Raw genomic sequence first — 13,182 nt, 5'->3', positions numbered from 1 at the left:
CTGTATAGACTTTAATCTCATGTGAAAAATAACTAGTCAAACCCAATTCTGATGCATGCATTTCAGAAAGGAGGTACAAAATGTAGTTCTTGATAGGTTATTGGAGCAAGTGTGGATTTGATTTTGGTTATAATCAATGTTAATCCCATACATCTGTATATTCTTTTGTAATTGGCCATGGGGTTTCACAGGTAGTATTTTTTAATTAAAAAATTATTGACTGGGGATCCCTGGGTGGCGCAGCGGTTTGGCGCCTGCCTTTGGCCCAGGGCGCGGTCCTGGAGACCCGGGATCGAATCCCGTGTCGGGCTCCTGGTGCATGGAGCCTGCTTCTCCCTCTGCCTGTGTCTCTGCCAATCTCTCTCTCTCTGTGTGTGTGACTATCATAAATAAATAAAAATTAAAAAAAAAAAAAATTATTGACTGGTTGTCTATTATAGGCAAAGTACTAAGTTTGGTTCTAGTGAACAAAAATAATGTTATTGCCTTCACTGAGCTTAAAGTCTAATCATGGAGACTATCAAACAAATAATATATAATTACTTATTCACACTTGGCCTGGTTGAGCTAATTTATTTCCCCAGATTCGGTTGCCATTTGTATGCTGATGATGCCCCAGATCTATAACTCTGGCTTCCATCTGTCTGTGAGCTTCATGTTTTTTTATATCTGAAAGTTTTGCTAGGTATCTTGGGTGTTTCTTCCCACAAAAGGCTTTGTCTCTGGTGTTCTCTATCTCAGTGAATGACAGAACCATTTATCCAGTGGCCAAATGAGACATTTGAGCATCATGATTTTATTTTGTCTTTTGTCTGATAAACCACCAAGTCCTATTTTATCTACTAAATATCTTTTGAATTAATCCCCTCTGCCACTAACTTAATTTAGAACACCATTATCTCTGGCTATAAGCACTATGACAGTGACTTGCAAGTTGGTTTTATTATCTCCTATCTTGCCCACCCCTTCTGAACCCATCTCTACTTTTCAATGAGAACCAACTCTCTACAAAGGAGATCTGGTTAAGTCATTTCCTTATTTAAAACTTTTGATTCTCCCATAGTCCTCAGGATAAATTCTTTGCAGAAACACCAAAGTCCTTTATGATGGGGACCTGGATCCATCTTTTACCTTAACTCTTTAACTCTGATTTCCAGCCACAGATAACTTTATTCCCATATGTGAAAGTTCAATTTTCTTTCTCATCTTGAGTGATACAGGTGCTATTTTCTAGAATGGAATATTACTTTGCTTCTTTGCCTTCACTTCTCTACTGCTCCTATCCTTTTAATTCTAAAGTGTTGTTCTTGTTGTGAGGTTCTTGCTGTTGTTCCTAATTCTGGACTGAACTTCCTCAGTGTCTCAGGACAGCACCTGTACTTCTCTGATCATAGCATACATCATGCTGGACTGTATGTGCCTTTCTCTTTGTCTGTATGTATTACTTTAAACCCCAGGAGGAAGAGGAACTATGTTTGTCTTGTTTACCATTCTGTACAAAGTGCTGAAGTACCTAGCACACATCACAGTCTCACCATTTTTTGATGCATAAATGAGTGAACAAGTGAACCATGATTCCTATAAATTTCCCTACAACCATTGTGATTCATGGAAAAGAGGGGCTCTATAAAGGTTAGACTCCTCCCTCTCTTATTAAGTAACTAGGACATATTTGAAAAGAAATGGAAATTAAACCCTCAAATTTAAAAAAAGATAATACAAAAATAGATCTTTATTCAAAATAGACTTTATTCACTGAGGCAAACCTCTAATATAAGAGAAGTTCATTTTCATTTTGACCTTGTCTAACTCACCTCAACATCTTTTCCTGATTAGCATCACTCTCCTCTCCTCCAGGCTCTTCCCCGCAATACGTAGTTGAGTGTTTCTGCTGAGCTTAGCTGCTCAAAGCCATCCACTCTAGTGGCTCTAGTGCTTGTACTCTTGAGAAATTCTGCTGGTCCTGGGTTATCTTTATTTTGCCTTAATCAAACTTAATTTGTTCCTATACCCCTTTGCAAACATAATACTGGCTGATATCCTAATGGCTCCTAGAGGCTTAAGGAATTATTTTTGCATTCTAAGAGCCAAAATGCCTCAATTCAATGGAAAGATAACAAATACATAATGTATCAACGGTGACAAATTATTGAGCTTTAGAACACTCTTCAAATAATAATCTCCAATCAAACTTTTCTCCTATGTTTATGTGAGGGCCTAGCCTGAGTTTTGATAAAGAAAAATCATTAAAGCATTGTTAATTATATGTATGAAATGCAGTATTTGGTTAAAAGTAGGATAGTCTAAATCAAAATGTTCAGGTGACATTAACTTGCTTCTCTTTTTCTATTGAGGAATTCACTTAGGAAATACGACAGGCAAACGATTTCAATGAACAAGAATACAAGTGAGAGCTTCAGAAAGGTGACTTTCTAAGTCACAAAAAGCATTAGGTGACAAATATTCAGGGTCTAGGGAAGCAAGATGGACTGACGGTGAAGGAAATGGAAAAAAAGGATCAGAATGGCAAAAGAAGAGATAAGGGCTGAGTGAAAATTTGAATTTATTACCAATGGAAAGCAGAAGCTAATGAAAGTAATAAGAAAACAGATCTTGTGTGCATGAAGACCAGTGTTCGTCCAGTAGGTACATTTTACACAGGCCAGAGGAGAGATCAATGAAACAGTGTTTCAGCGTGAAGGAAACACCATTGATTGGGAAATGGAAAAAAGGTGTTCTAAAGGCAGCACGGAACAAAGATTTGACCTTAGACTTAGTGTGGGGGTTGTGAAGAGTCAGATATTTTAAAAAATTGATGAGCTGAAATATTGATGGAGAACGTAGAGGTGTGTTTTTGTTTGGATCTAAATATGAGGTGAAGATGGAAAGAGAGATTTGTGAATTCAAGTTCCTTCTATTTTTATTGTTGCTAATCTCATTTGCCTAAGTACTTGCTTTCTATATTTCTCCCATAACATTTTCCTTGGTTAATCTTTCTAAACACACTTGATAATGTTAATCTAGTGATTGCTTTGTTAACTCCCATTTATGAGTCCCTTCCTTATCTCCCATTACTTAATGCCTTGACTCCTTTCCTTCTCTAGTAAGCTTCTTGAAAAGGTTGGGCCTCATTGCTAAATGCATTTTCCTGTCGTCACAGTAATCTCCCTGGCCTAATCAGTAAACACTTTGGGTCTTAACTTCTGGCATTTGAACTGATGAATGCTTGTTCTTTCTAGAAACTTTCTCCTCATTGCTCTCTTCCTTCTTCTTCTCTTCTGGTTGTCCTTCTCCCTGTCTGATCAATCAGTCCTCCTATCCCTACACTCTGTAAACCCGTCTTTGGCCATCTCATCATCTTCTGTCAAGTAAACCCCCAGGCATCTCTGAAGATTCTCACAACAGACCTCCCTGATCAGCTCCATGTCTTTATTTGCAACTGTATACTTCCATGAAGATGAACCCCTGGCACTTCAGATTCAGTACTAGCATTCATTATCTCACTGTCTCCTCCTGACCCCATACTAGACTCCTCTGTTGTGATTTTGGTGTATTCAGGGAAAACACGGTTCATCCTGTTGAAAGATGCTCTCCCAGCATGCTTGGTTCAGGCTGGTCCAGCACTGCCAGCTTATCACCCTAACATTATTCCGTCAGTTTGGAATTATACCTTGGCTGGTTCATCTGACTCTAAGTAGGTGTTGGTTCTGTGTAACTCTAGAAAACAGAAAAAGCAAGAATGCAGTAAAATCAGTGTTTAAGGAAGATCACTCTGGCAGTAAATTGAAGGGATTTAGACCTGAATCTGGAACCTCAGTCTTGAGACAGGATGATAAAGTAGGAATAGCAGTGGGAATATAGAGAGAGGAACAGTTGTGTAAGACATGCTGAGAGAAATGTTGCTGGGAGCCAGTTCCATTCAGCTGCAGTAGAAGATATGTGTAATTACTGTCATTTAGGCTTTTTTACTTGGCTTTTCACACTGGTCAGAAGGAATAAAGCAATTCATTTGTGATAACATGAGGTGAAAGGCAGTGACTGCCTGGTGCTGCGGGACCCTGGGCCAACCCTGCCAGGCTCCCATTCACACTACAGGGCTCAGTTTGCCCTGAGCCGATTAGCATAAACACCACTAGAGCTGCATTTGGAGAGGTGAGCTTTTTTTCTCCACCACCTCCCTTCCTCTTCATAGAACAGATTCACAGGAATTTTTTCTAAGAACTTCCCTATGCCAGAGACAGCCACAAAAGAACAGGAAATAGCTTGCGGGATTTTTGTTTTACACATTTCTAATCCTCTACTATTGCCCTTTCTTTGGTGATATTTTAGGAGAACTGAAAAGTACAGAAACAGATTAGATTAAAATCTATATTTTAATCCTCCAGTTGCCAAATTTCCATGAATTTATGTTAATGAAATAACTCGAATCAGGCCCTCATTTACACATTTACTCCTTAATTATTGTGATTATCTTCACTTTAAAATTCTGCATCAACTAGAAATGAGTCCCATAAAACAAAAAATATTATGACATATTAATGTTGACATAAGGGGAAAATATGAACATTTCAGAGAATTTCTCTGTACATACATGTAAGAGTTGAATGAGGCAATTATCCAAGGCTTCCAGAGTTCAAATATCTAGATGACTGAAGGAAACATTTCAAACTTAACTGTTTACATCTTTTAATTTGCCATTTTATTTGGTGAGTATAGGCAATTTCAAATGGCATATGTCATTTTGTATTGTTATAAAATTGGAATAAATAGCATAATCAGAGAACGTAGCAAGAGAATAAAGCGCTTCACTTTTACAAATGTACATTTTGCAGTAGTGTCTGATTTCATATCTTTGCACTTAGTAGCCTCTTTTGTAGTTGAGCAGAGCTCCACAAATGAGAAGTCATGAAGACTCAGCTTTCTCTAGTGATGCACAATTGCCACAAAACCAAGTGGTGAATGAAATGCTGATGCTGCTTCTGCTATTTACATACTCAGGATCATCACAGGCTGAACTAGTAGCCCATTGAAAAAGCATATTTAGTTATATATACCCATACTATAGATAAGCCTATATATATATATTTTAAGATTTTATGTATTTATTCATGGGAGAGAGGGGCAGAGACACAGGCAGAGGGAGAAGCAGGCTCCATGCAGGAAGTCCGATGTGGGATTTGATCCCAGGACTCCAGGATCATGCCCTGGGCTAAAGGCAGGTGCCAAACCACTGAGCCATCCAGGATCCCCAAAGCCTATATTTTAAAATAACAATCCTGTCTGAAATTTACTGTCTTCAAACTTATTTCAAACATAGAGATTTATGAGACCAGGGTAGAGAAAACAGAGCTAAGTGTAGGAGGAACACTTTCTGTGTATAACAACACTTAACACCTCATATAAGTAAGTAGGTTTTCTGAGCATGTAACACCATTAGTAACTCCCGAGTCTTTGAATGAAAGGTGCGGGCCTACAATGGGAGCCAAAAATTATATTCCCATCTCAGTATCACATCAAAAACCAGACATACAAAAATCCCCACGAAACACCACAATTGTAGCAGTAATGGTACCCATTAGAAACCACTCCAATGAATGCTTCTGCAATCCTGAACTATAGTTTCTCAAAATCAAATGTTATGTCACAAACCTTTTATTTTTGTTCATGCTTTTCTCCCCTGTGCTTTGAACACCTTTGCTTCTGGTTTTTACCTACCACCGACTGGTCAACTTAGAGTTTCAACCATCCTCATCCTGCTTTTGGAAAGCCTTGTCTCACTCCATGGGCTGGGTTAGGTGCTCCTCTCCATCTAACGGCATTCCAAGCATATCTCTAGTAACCATAATACTTGAAACGATTTGCCCCATTGTAAGTGATCTGAGAGCAGAGAGCATGTGTACCTTTTCATCTTTTATTCTTTTGCTTTGGCACAGTGCTTATTACTATGAGCACTGAAGGAATGGCTGTTGAACTAACCCAAAGTGCAGAATCAAACATTCCAAAAGAGGTCTGAGGAAAGGGGAGATTGCCAACATACCATAGAGTTGATTAAATTGGAGTGCTTCATCCAAGCATTCACCCCATGTTTCTTGCCTCTAAGCTCTAATTATGTTCCTTGCTTGCAACTGCATACTTCTTTTCAACATTGTATGCTAAAATCCTACCCATGCTTCAAAGTCTCCAGCTAACTACCTATTTTCAGTGAATTTCTTATTTTTCAAGTGGATATTATTCCTGCGACCCTAACCCATAGATTTGTTGTTTTTGTTGTTGTTCTTCTTATGACATTTACCTTGTTCAGCTTTGGGTTCCCATTATTTATTTATGTACCTCCTATCCATCTTTGTGCTCTTATATAGGATATCATTAAAAGCTTTATACATACTTAATACTCTATAAATAGTTCTTTAACTGGATGCAGTTAACCTAAGGCAAAAACAATTTGTAGTAATGATATATTGTTAATAGATTATAAATATTACCTTGCTAAGATAATGAGCTATAAAGAAAAAAATGTTTTCCTTAAAAAATTATAAGCTATATGAATTTGTATTTTCACATGAATGTTAATAGTGGCTTTATTGGTAATAGTCAACAATTGGAAATAACCCCAATGTACATCAAGAAATAAATTAATTGACAGTAAAAATGAACAGGCAACAACAGGGATGAATCTGAAAATAATTATGCTGAGTAAAACAGACAACAGGATTCTTACTGTATGATTCCATTCATATAAAACTCTAGAAAATGCAAAGTAATCTATAGTGACCAAAAGCTGATCTCTGGTTGCTTGGGAATGGGGGAGGACATGTGAAACTTTTGGGGATGATGGAAATATTCACTGTCTTGATTCTGGTGATGGTTAAAAGGTGTACATATTATGTCAAAACTTACTAATTTGTACACTTTACATATATAATCATCAATTATATATCAATAAAGCTGTTTTTAAAATTCTTTAAAAAGAATTTGTGATAAATAATTTTATCTTGTTCTTTTATATATTTTCTGTACATGGTGAGTTAATTTAAGAGAATGATAAACTGCATAAGTCTTAGAACTATTCTAATATGAAAATGAGAACTGTTAGTACTAATCTGTTCTGAATATTAAAGCAGACTCCTCTACCTGGCTACAGAGATTTGTTAGAATGATCTATGATTCAGACCCCTTGCTAACCATTGGTTCATTTGTATCAAGTTATACATGCCTCTTCATTTTAATTATTTCACTAATTTTGTAATCAAAAAAATTAAAGCTGGGTTATTAGAATTCTTATTCATTTTCTCTCTTCCAAGAGAAACCTATGTTGAGTTTTCATCCCATCAAGATACGGTGCTGATCATGCTTATCCTCCCACGGAGTACCCTGAGGGTCCCACTCTTGTAGCTCAAGGGGTAGAACCTATTAAGATTACACAAGAGGCTTGAGTTGAGAGTTACTTCTCCACCTAGTTGACCAGGACTAGGAATCAGCCCTCATCCTTGGCCTCCCCTAGGAATTGCCACATGACAAGACATTCTCCTCTAATCCACAAGATATTTACTGACTAAAAGTAAATGGTATGTATTTCTATATCCTTACAGAGACTGCAATGGTCCCACCAACATACCTGTAAGGATATTTCTGTGAAATAAGATTCAGCCAATACATGCATCAGAGCCCTCAGCTATGTATAAGGTAAGAGGCCAGATGAAGGAACATTTTAAGAGAAGGAGGTTCCTGAAGATCAAAGGGAAAGGCCCAGTGGGCAAGGGAAGAGGGAGATATTATAGCTTCTGCCCATTCTCTGACCACCAGTCCATTCTGTCACCAAGAAGCCAGAGCTCAGTTCTTTGGTTGCTGGAGCTTTTAAGATTTCAAGGAAAATCTAAATAGCCCTTAAAGAATGAGATATCCACCTCGTTATTCTCTGGTAAATTTTTTCTATCACCAGAGGAACATATACATAGTTTTTCATTCCCCTCCTCTCCAAAGAACCTTGGAGAGGTTCACCCTTTTTTGGGTGAATCCTACTTCCTCTGCTCAGAAAGAATAGATATAAGGATTGGGAAGTTAGGATGTATGTAGCATGTTAGATATTGTATCAGAGTCCATTTTTTCTCACTCATGCTTTTGCCTACCAGTTCTGGGTAAAACTGAAGTGTGCAATTATCCTTGATGATCTCACTTCCTCACTTTCATTTAGTATCTCCCTTCCTTTTGGGCAACACAGAACTACTTATAATAAAACGTTTTAGGGTTGAAAGGAACGTTAAATTCACCTATTACAACCACTGGAGAGATGCTCTTCAAATCCTAGTCAAAAGGACAACTGGCTTACACTGCAAAACTAATTTAGCTAATTGAACAAAAGAATCCATGCCAGTAATAAATGGGAGAAGACCGAAGGAGATTCTTGGGCTTTTTTCTTCCCCCAGGCAACCAATATGTGTTATAATGATGATTCACTAAAGATAATATTTCATTCAGTATTTCTGGTAAGAAGGGAAAAGGAGAGAAGATGATATGATGGAAGGATGGAGGGGTGCTGTAATTTTTTTTCGAACAGGTAAGAAGAGCTATTTATTCTATGTATAAGCCTTGATCCTGCTATTTTGATTAGTGAAGAAAACCTAGATGGTGGCAGGAGAGCAATATAGAAAAAAGCAAGGTTAAGTTCCAAGGATGTTATTCTTTAAATTGGAACCTAACTCAAAATCCTAATGAAACGTGCCAAGAAACCATTTGTGACCACTGATTAGAATGCCACTACATACTTACTTTGTGAAGATGCACTCTTACATAATTAGCTCTCAATAATTGTAAAAGCATGCCTTAATGAATAAGGCATTATTTTATTTATTTTTCTATATGATGTTCATAGAAAATTAAGTTATGCTTTCTTCGACTATATACCAGATACTTCTCATTTCCAATAGTGTCGGTATGTTTTTATTGGTAAAAATCAAATATATGAACATGACATTTCGACCAAATAACACTATATCTGTTGTTGTTGCTTTAATTTTGAAAAGTTAATTTCACATTGCATTTTCTCCGTGTTACAATCCTGTGAAATGGATGGCATTAGCAATAAAAAGGTAAACAGACAATGTGAGACTTGTTCAAGACAGACAATTAGTTATCTGTTTTTAGTTAGCTAGTTATCTATGGTGCCATATCTGGGGTGTGTCTTCTGGGTTCCATTTATGGGCTGTGTTTAGCTAAAAAATGTACTTTGAGTGGACTGCACTTTGAGTGTGAGCTCTTATGTAGGTCCTGCTGATGGTCTTTACAGAAACTGATTGCAATCGCAAATGAAATCTGTTACCTTTCCTTATCAGTTTGCCACATGTCCTGTTCCACAAGCTCTTCTCAGGAGATGAGAACCACAAGTGCAACTCTGTCATGTCAATCATTTGACAAACATTTTCCAAGGGAAATGAATAAGTTAAACTCCACATACAGTGTACAAATATGCTAAGTCTATCCAAGGTCTCAGATCCAGAAAGTGCTATGAAAAGAACAAGTGAAACTGTATTTTCTACTTTTGGAAGCATTAAAGATGTCCTCTTTAATTATAACACTAAAGATTCTCTAACCAACAACATATGCTTGCTAATAATTTTTGTCTTGCAGGAATATGAATGTTTTCTAATGGGAGGCATTTAAATGCCTTAGTTGAAGATTGATTCAAAGAAAAGCTCTCTTTTGGATTCATCTCAACATCTATCAGGTGGTATTATTTTTCCAATAGTCTTTACACTTTCGAAAGAGCTTATGTCCAACCTATAATTATTTTCTGCTAATTAGAGTAATTCATGGTTAATTATTCAAAATGATTCCTCTTCAAAATCAAATCCATTTCTTGTCATGACATTAAAAAAAGATACAAATAAAATATTATCAGAATGCAAATTTCTGTCAGAAGGGAGTACTTTTTAAAAAATTTTCTTTAAATAGCATTAAAATCTTTTTCTACCAGCAAAGGCTCCATGATTGCCTACTTCAATTAATGTGAACTAGAGTAGGGCAACTGAACCATGAAGTGGTGACTGTCAATGTTTTTGATAATTACTAAAGATTAGTTATATTGACCATATTGGAGTAAGTAATTTACCATATCCTTAAGGAAGAGTTGCAAAGCAGTAAGACCTAAATGGGGTAAGGGCAAACAGTGAATATGTTAGCTTGCGACCCTGGATTTCTAAAGATGTACATTGCAGATGTATGGCTCTTTGTGGATTCTTGTTTAGCTGGTATTGTCCTGGTCCTGCTTCCTCAAGAGGCAGCTCCCTTCCCCTAGTATTTCCTAGGGAAACCTAGGAGCTCTCTTTCTAGTCGAGGATCATGCTTTGCCTGGATTGGGACCAATACCCCACTCTGATCTCACTCTACATTTAGCTTTATTCCAATTATTATTTTTTTTTATTCCAATTATTGTATGAATTTCAACTGTCTTTCCTGAGAGGGTAAGGTTCTCCTCTACCTAGATGGTTTTTCGTTTTTCTGGGCGGGGAGGGGGGATGGGAGGGAGGGGAGGGGGGGGGCGGGGAGGGAGGGGGGAGGGAGGGGGAGGGAGGGAGGGAGGAGGAGGGAGGGAGGGAGGAAGAAGAAGGAGGGAGGAAGGAGAGGAGGGAGGGTAGGGGGGAGGGAGTGATGGGGGGAGGGTGAGGTGGAGGTGGTGCGGGGGGAGGTAGTTTTTTTTTTCTTCTTTCGTATTCTGTCTAGTCTTATGTACTTAAGGGCTTTCAGTGTCTGTGCTGCCTTTCCTTCCTTTCCTTCCTTTCCTTTCTTTTCTTTTCTTTTCTCTTTTCTTTTCTTTCTTTCAACATTTTTCTTAGGAAATAGCCTTCATATACATGTGCTATACTTAAGTTTCCTGCATACATTTATTGAGTACCTTCAGTGTGCAAAATCCTTAAGTTGTATAACATAAATGAAGCAAGTTGAACATGCCAACTGTGTATGATATAAACAGTTCTATTAGATTCAAACAAAGAGAATAAACTTATAGATGCATAGATGTAAGCATAAGGAAAAAAAGATCTTTAGAAATGGCAGCTACTTCTGGGATTCAGAAGAGAATAAAAGAAAATTATCTACCTGGGAAATGCTGACATCATTGCTAGAGGAAAGCTGAACTACTTGCACTTTGACAAGGACTGATTTTACCACCTTGTCCTGAATCTTCACTAAAACTCTCCAACTTATTTGCTTCCCCCACCCATCAATAGGACTATAGCTCAACTTCTTTAATAAAAAATAACTTCCAAAGTTTTTTCTTGAGCATCTAGATTTTCATAACAGCCATGACAGAAACTAGGAAAACAACACAATTAGATAGTAAGTGACCTTGTAATGTCTGTGACAAAGACAGTCACGCTTGCTAAATAGGCCATGAGTCCCTTTTCAGTTTAGATGGAGCCATGTGACTCATTCTGGCCTACGGACTATGAGCAGATTTAACTCGTGTCAAAGCATTTAACTGCCAGTTGGAGGAGACCCTCTAGTGGACCTTTTCATCACCATGGCAACAGAAGAGGCTATGTTTTGAGATGGCATATTCAAAGATGTAAGTGGGCTTGGTTGCTCAATCACCACATGGAAGATAATGCTCTGGAGAGTCACCTGAGCTCACAGGCTGTCTTTTGCTGTCTTCAACATACAAAAGTCATGACATTAATCTGTGCTGTATGTGGCTCAGGAAGTTTTCAAGGTACATCTTTGCACTGAATGAAAACGTTCCATATAGGTACATTTCTCATCTAAATGCCAAAGTAAGTTTATACAGGCAGCACAGCAGTGTGTCTTCAAATGCCCATCCCCGTAAAGGCAATACCCCCTTTTTGTGTTTGCAGAAGTAATTCCCTATCTTTCACATTTGGAAGACAGTATGAAAGACTGCATGGTGTTTATTAGGAGGGCCTTTTCTTTTTTCCTAATCAAATAATTAAAAAAAAAATTTGGGATCCCTGGGTGGCGCAGCGGTTTGGCGCCTGCCTTTGGCCCAGGGCGCGATCCTGGAGACCCGGGATCGAATCCCACGTCAGGCTCCCGGTGCATGGAGCCTGCTTCTCCCTCTGCCTGTGTCTCTGCCTCTCTCTCTCTCTCTCTCTCTGTGACTATCATAAATAAATAAAAATTTTAAAAAATGAAAAAAAAAATAAAATAAAATAAATAAAAAATAAAAAAAAATTATATTACTTGCTTTTTATAGTTCATTGAACTACACAGGAAAGCAGAATGAAGATAATAATGGATTTTTTTAATCCATATGGAAAATTGCTTTGCTATTCAACTCTTTAAAACTGTTGCTAAATTTTGGTATTTTTGGTTTATATATAAAAAATAGTAATATCATTCCTACCAGGGTGAATGTTCAAAGTTTAAATAATTCTTATCATGACATTATTTAAATAAAATATTAGAGACCAGATAAATGTTCAATTATAGATTATTCATATATTTGGAACATCTATGTCACAATATATTTTATAGGCATTTAGCATGATAATGGAGAACATCAGCTTTCAGATGGGATATGGTAACATTCATTTATCTGATTAAAAATGAGAAGAGGGCAGCCCGGGTGGCTCAGCGGTTTAGCACCACCTTAGGCCCAGGGCGTGATCCTGGAGACCAGGGATCGAGTCCCGCATTGGGGTTCCTCCATGGAGCCTGCTTCTCCTTCTGCCTGTGTCTCTGCCTCTCTCTCACTCTTTCTCTGTCTCTCGCGAATAAATAAATAAAATATTTTTAAAAATGAGAAGAGTTACAGCTAACATGATGCAACTATATGTATCTGGAAAATTATTTTATCTAGACTACAGCCTGATTTTCAAAATTTGAGCACATCTTTTGAATTGTATATAAGTGAACATGTGAGTTGCTTCAGGGAAAAATAGAGAACTATCCTGAAAAGAATCCATGATATGTCAAGTAGTGAAGACTAACTAAAGACAAAAGAAAATGATCTGCATTGCCAACTCATGGCAGTTACATAGAATTGCAGGGATTGATTTCAGAAGGTACACTAAGTGTTAGACAAATGGTCAAAGGAACTCATTGGGACAGATATTGGAGTATGACTTTCTCTTATGAAAGCAGAGACTTATCTAACTTAGATGCAGTTATGTTTCACATACACCTTTGTGAGGCTGTATTCTCTTTCTTTGTGTAATTCCAGTTGTTGGT

The 13,182-nt window shown here is 37.5% G+C and overlaps 1 protein-coding gene and 1 long non-coding RNA gene across 5 annotated transcripts in view; one reads left to right on the top strand and one right to left on the bottom strand.

The window, feature by feature from the left end:
• Positions 1 to 13,182, bottom strand: part of KIAA0825 (uncharacterized protein KIAA0825 homolog) — a 382,383-nt gene that overhangs the window by 49,551 nt on the left and 319,650 nt on the right. The gene's annotated exons all lie outside the window — the stretch shown is intronic.
• Positions 1 to 13,182, top strand: part of LOC106558567 — a 109,605-nt gene that overhangs the window by 79,656 nt on the left and 16,767 nt on the right. Inside the window, exons 2-4 of one of the 2 annotated variants that reach the window (XR_005356679.1) lie at positions 7,590 to 7,683; positions 8,424 to 8,554; positions 9,625 to 9,721. This is a non-coding gene — a long non-coding RNA (uncharacterized LOC106558567). Of the gene's footprint in view, positions 1 to 7,589; positions 7,684 to 8,423; positions 8,555 to 9,624; positions 10,467 to 13,182 lie in introns of those variants that run through there. The other variant, XR_005356678.1, reaches the window with a different exon arrangement.

Source organism: Canis lupus, chromosome 3 (genome assembly GCF_011100685.1).
Source record: "Canis lupus familiaris isolate Mischka breed German Shepherd chromosome 3, alternate assembly UU_Cfam_GSD_1.0, whole genome shotgun sequence".
Classification (NCBI taxonomy): domain Eukaryota; kingdom Metazoa; phylum Chordata; class Mammalia; order Carnivora; family Canidae; genus Canis; species Canis lupus.
Note: the sequence above shows the minus strand (reverse complement) of the source record. Positions and strands in the feature narration are given on the sequence as shown.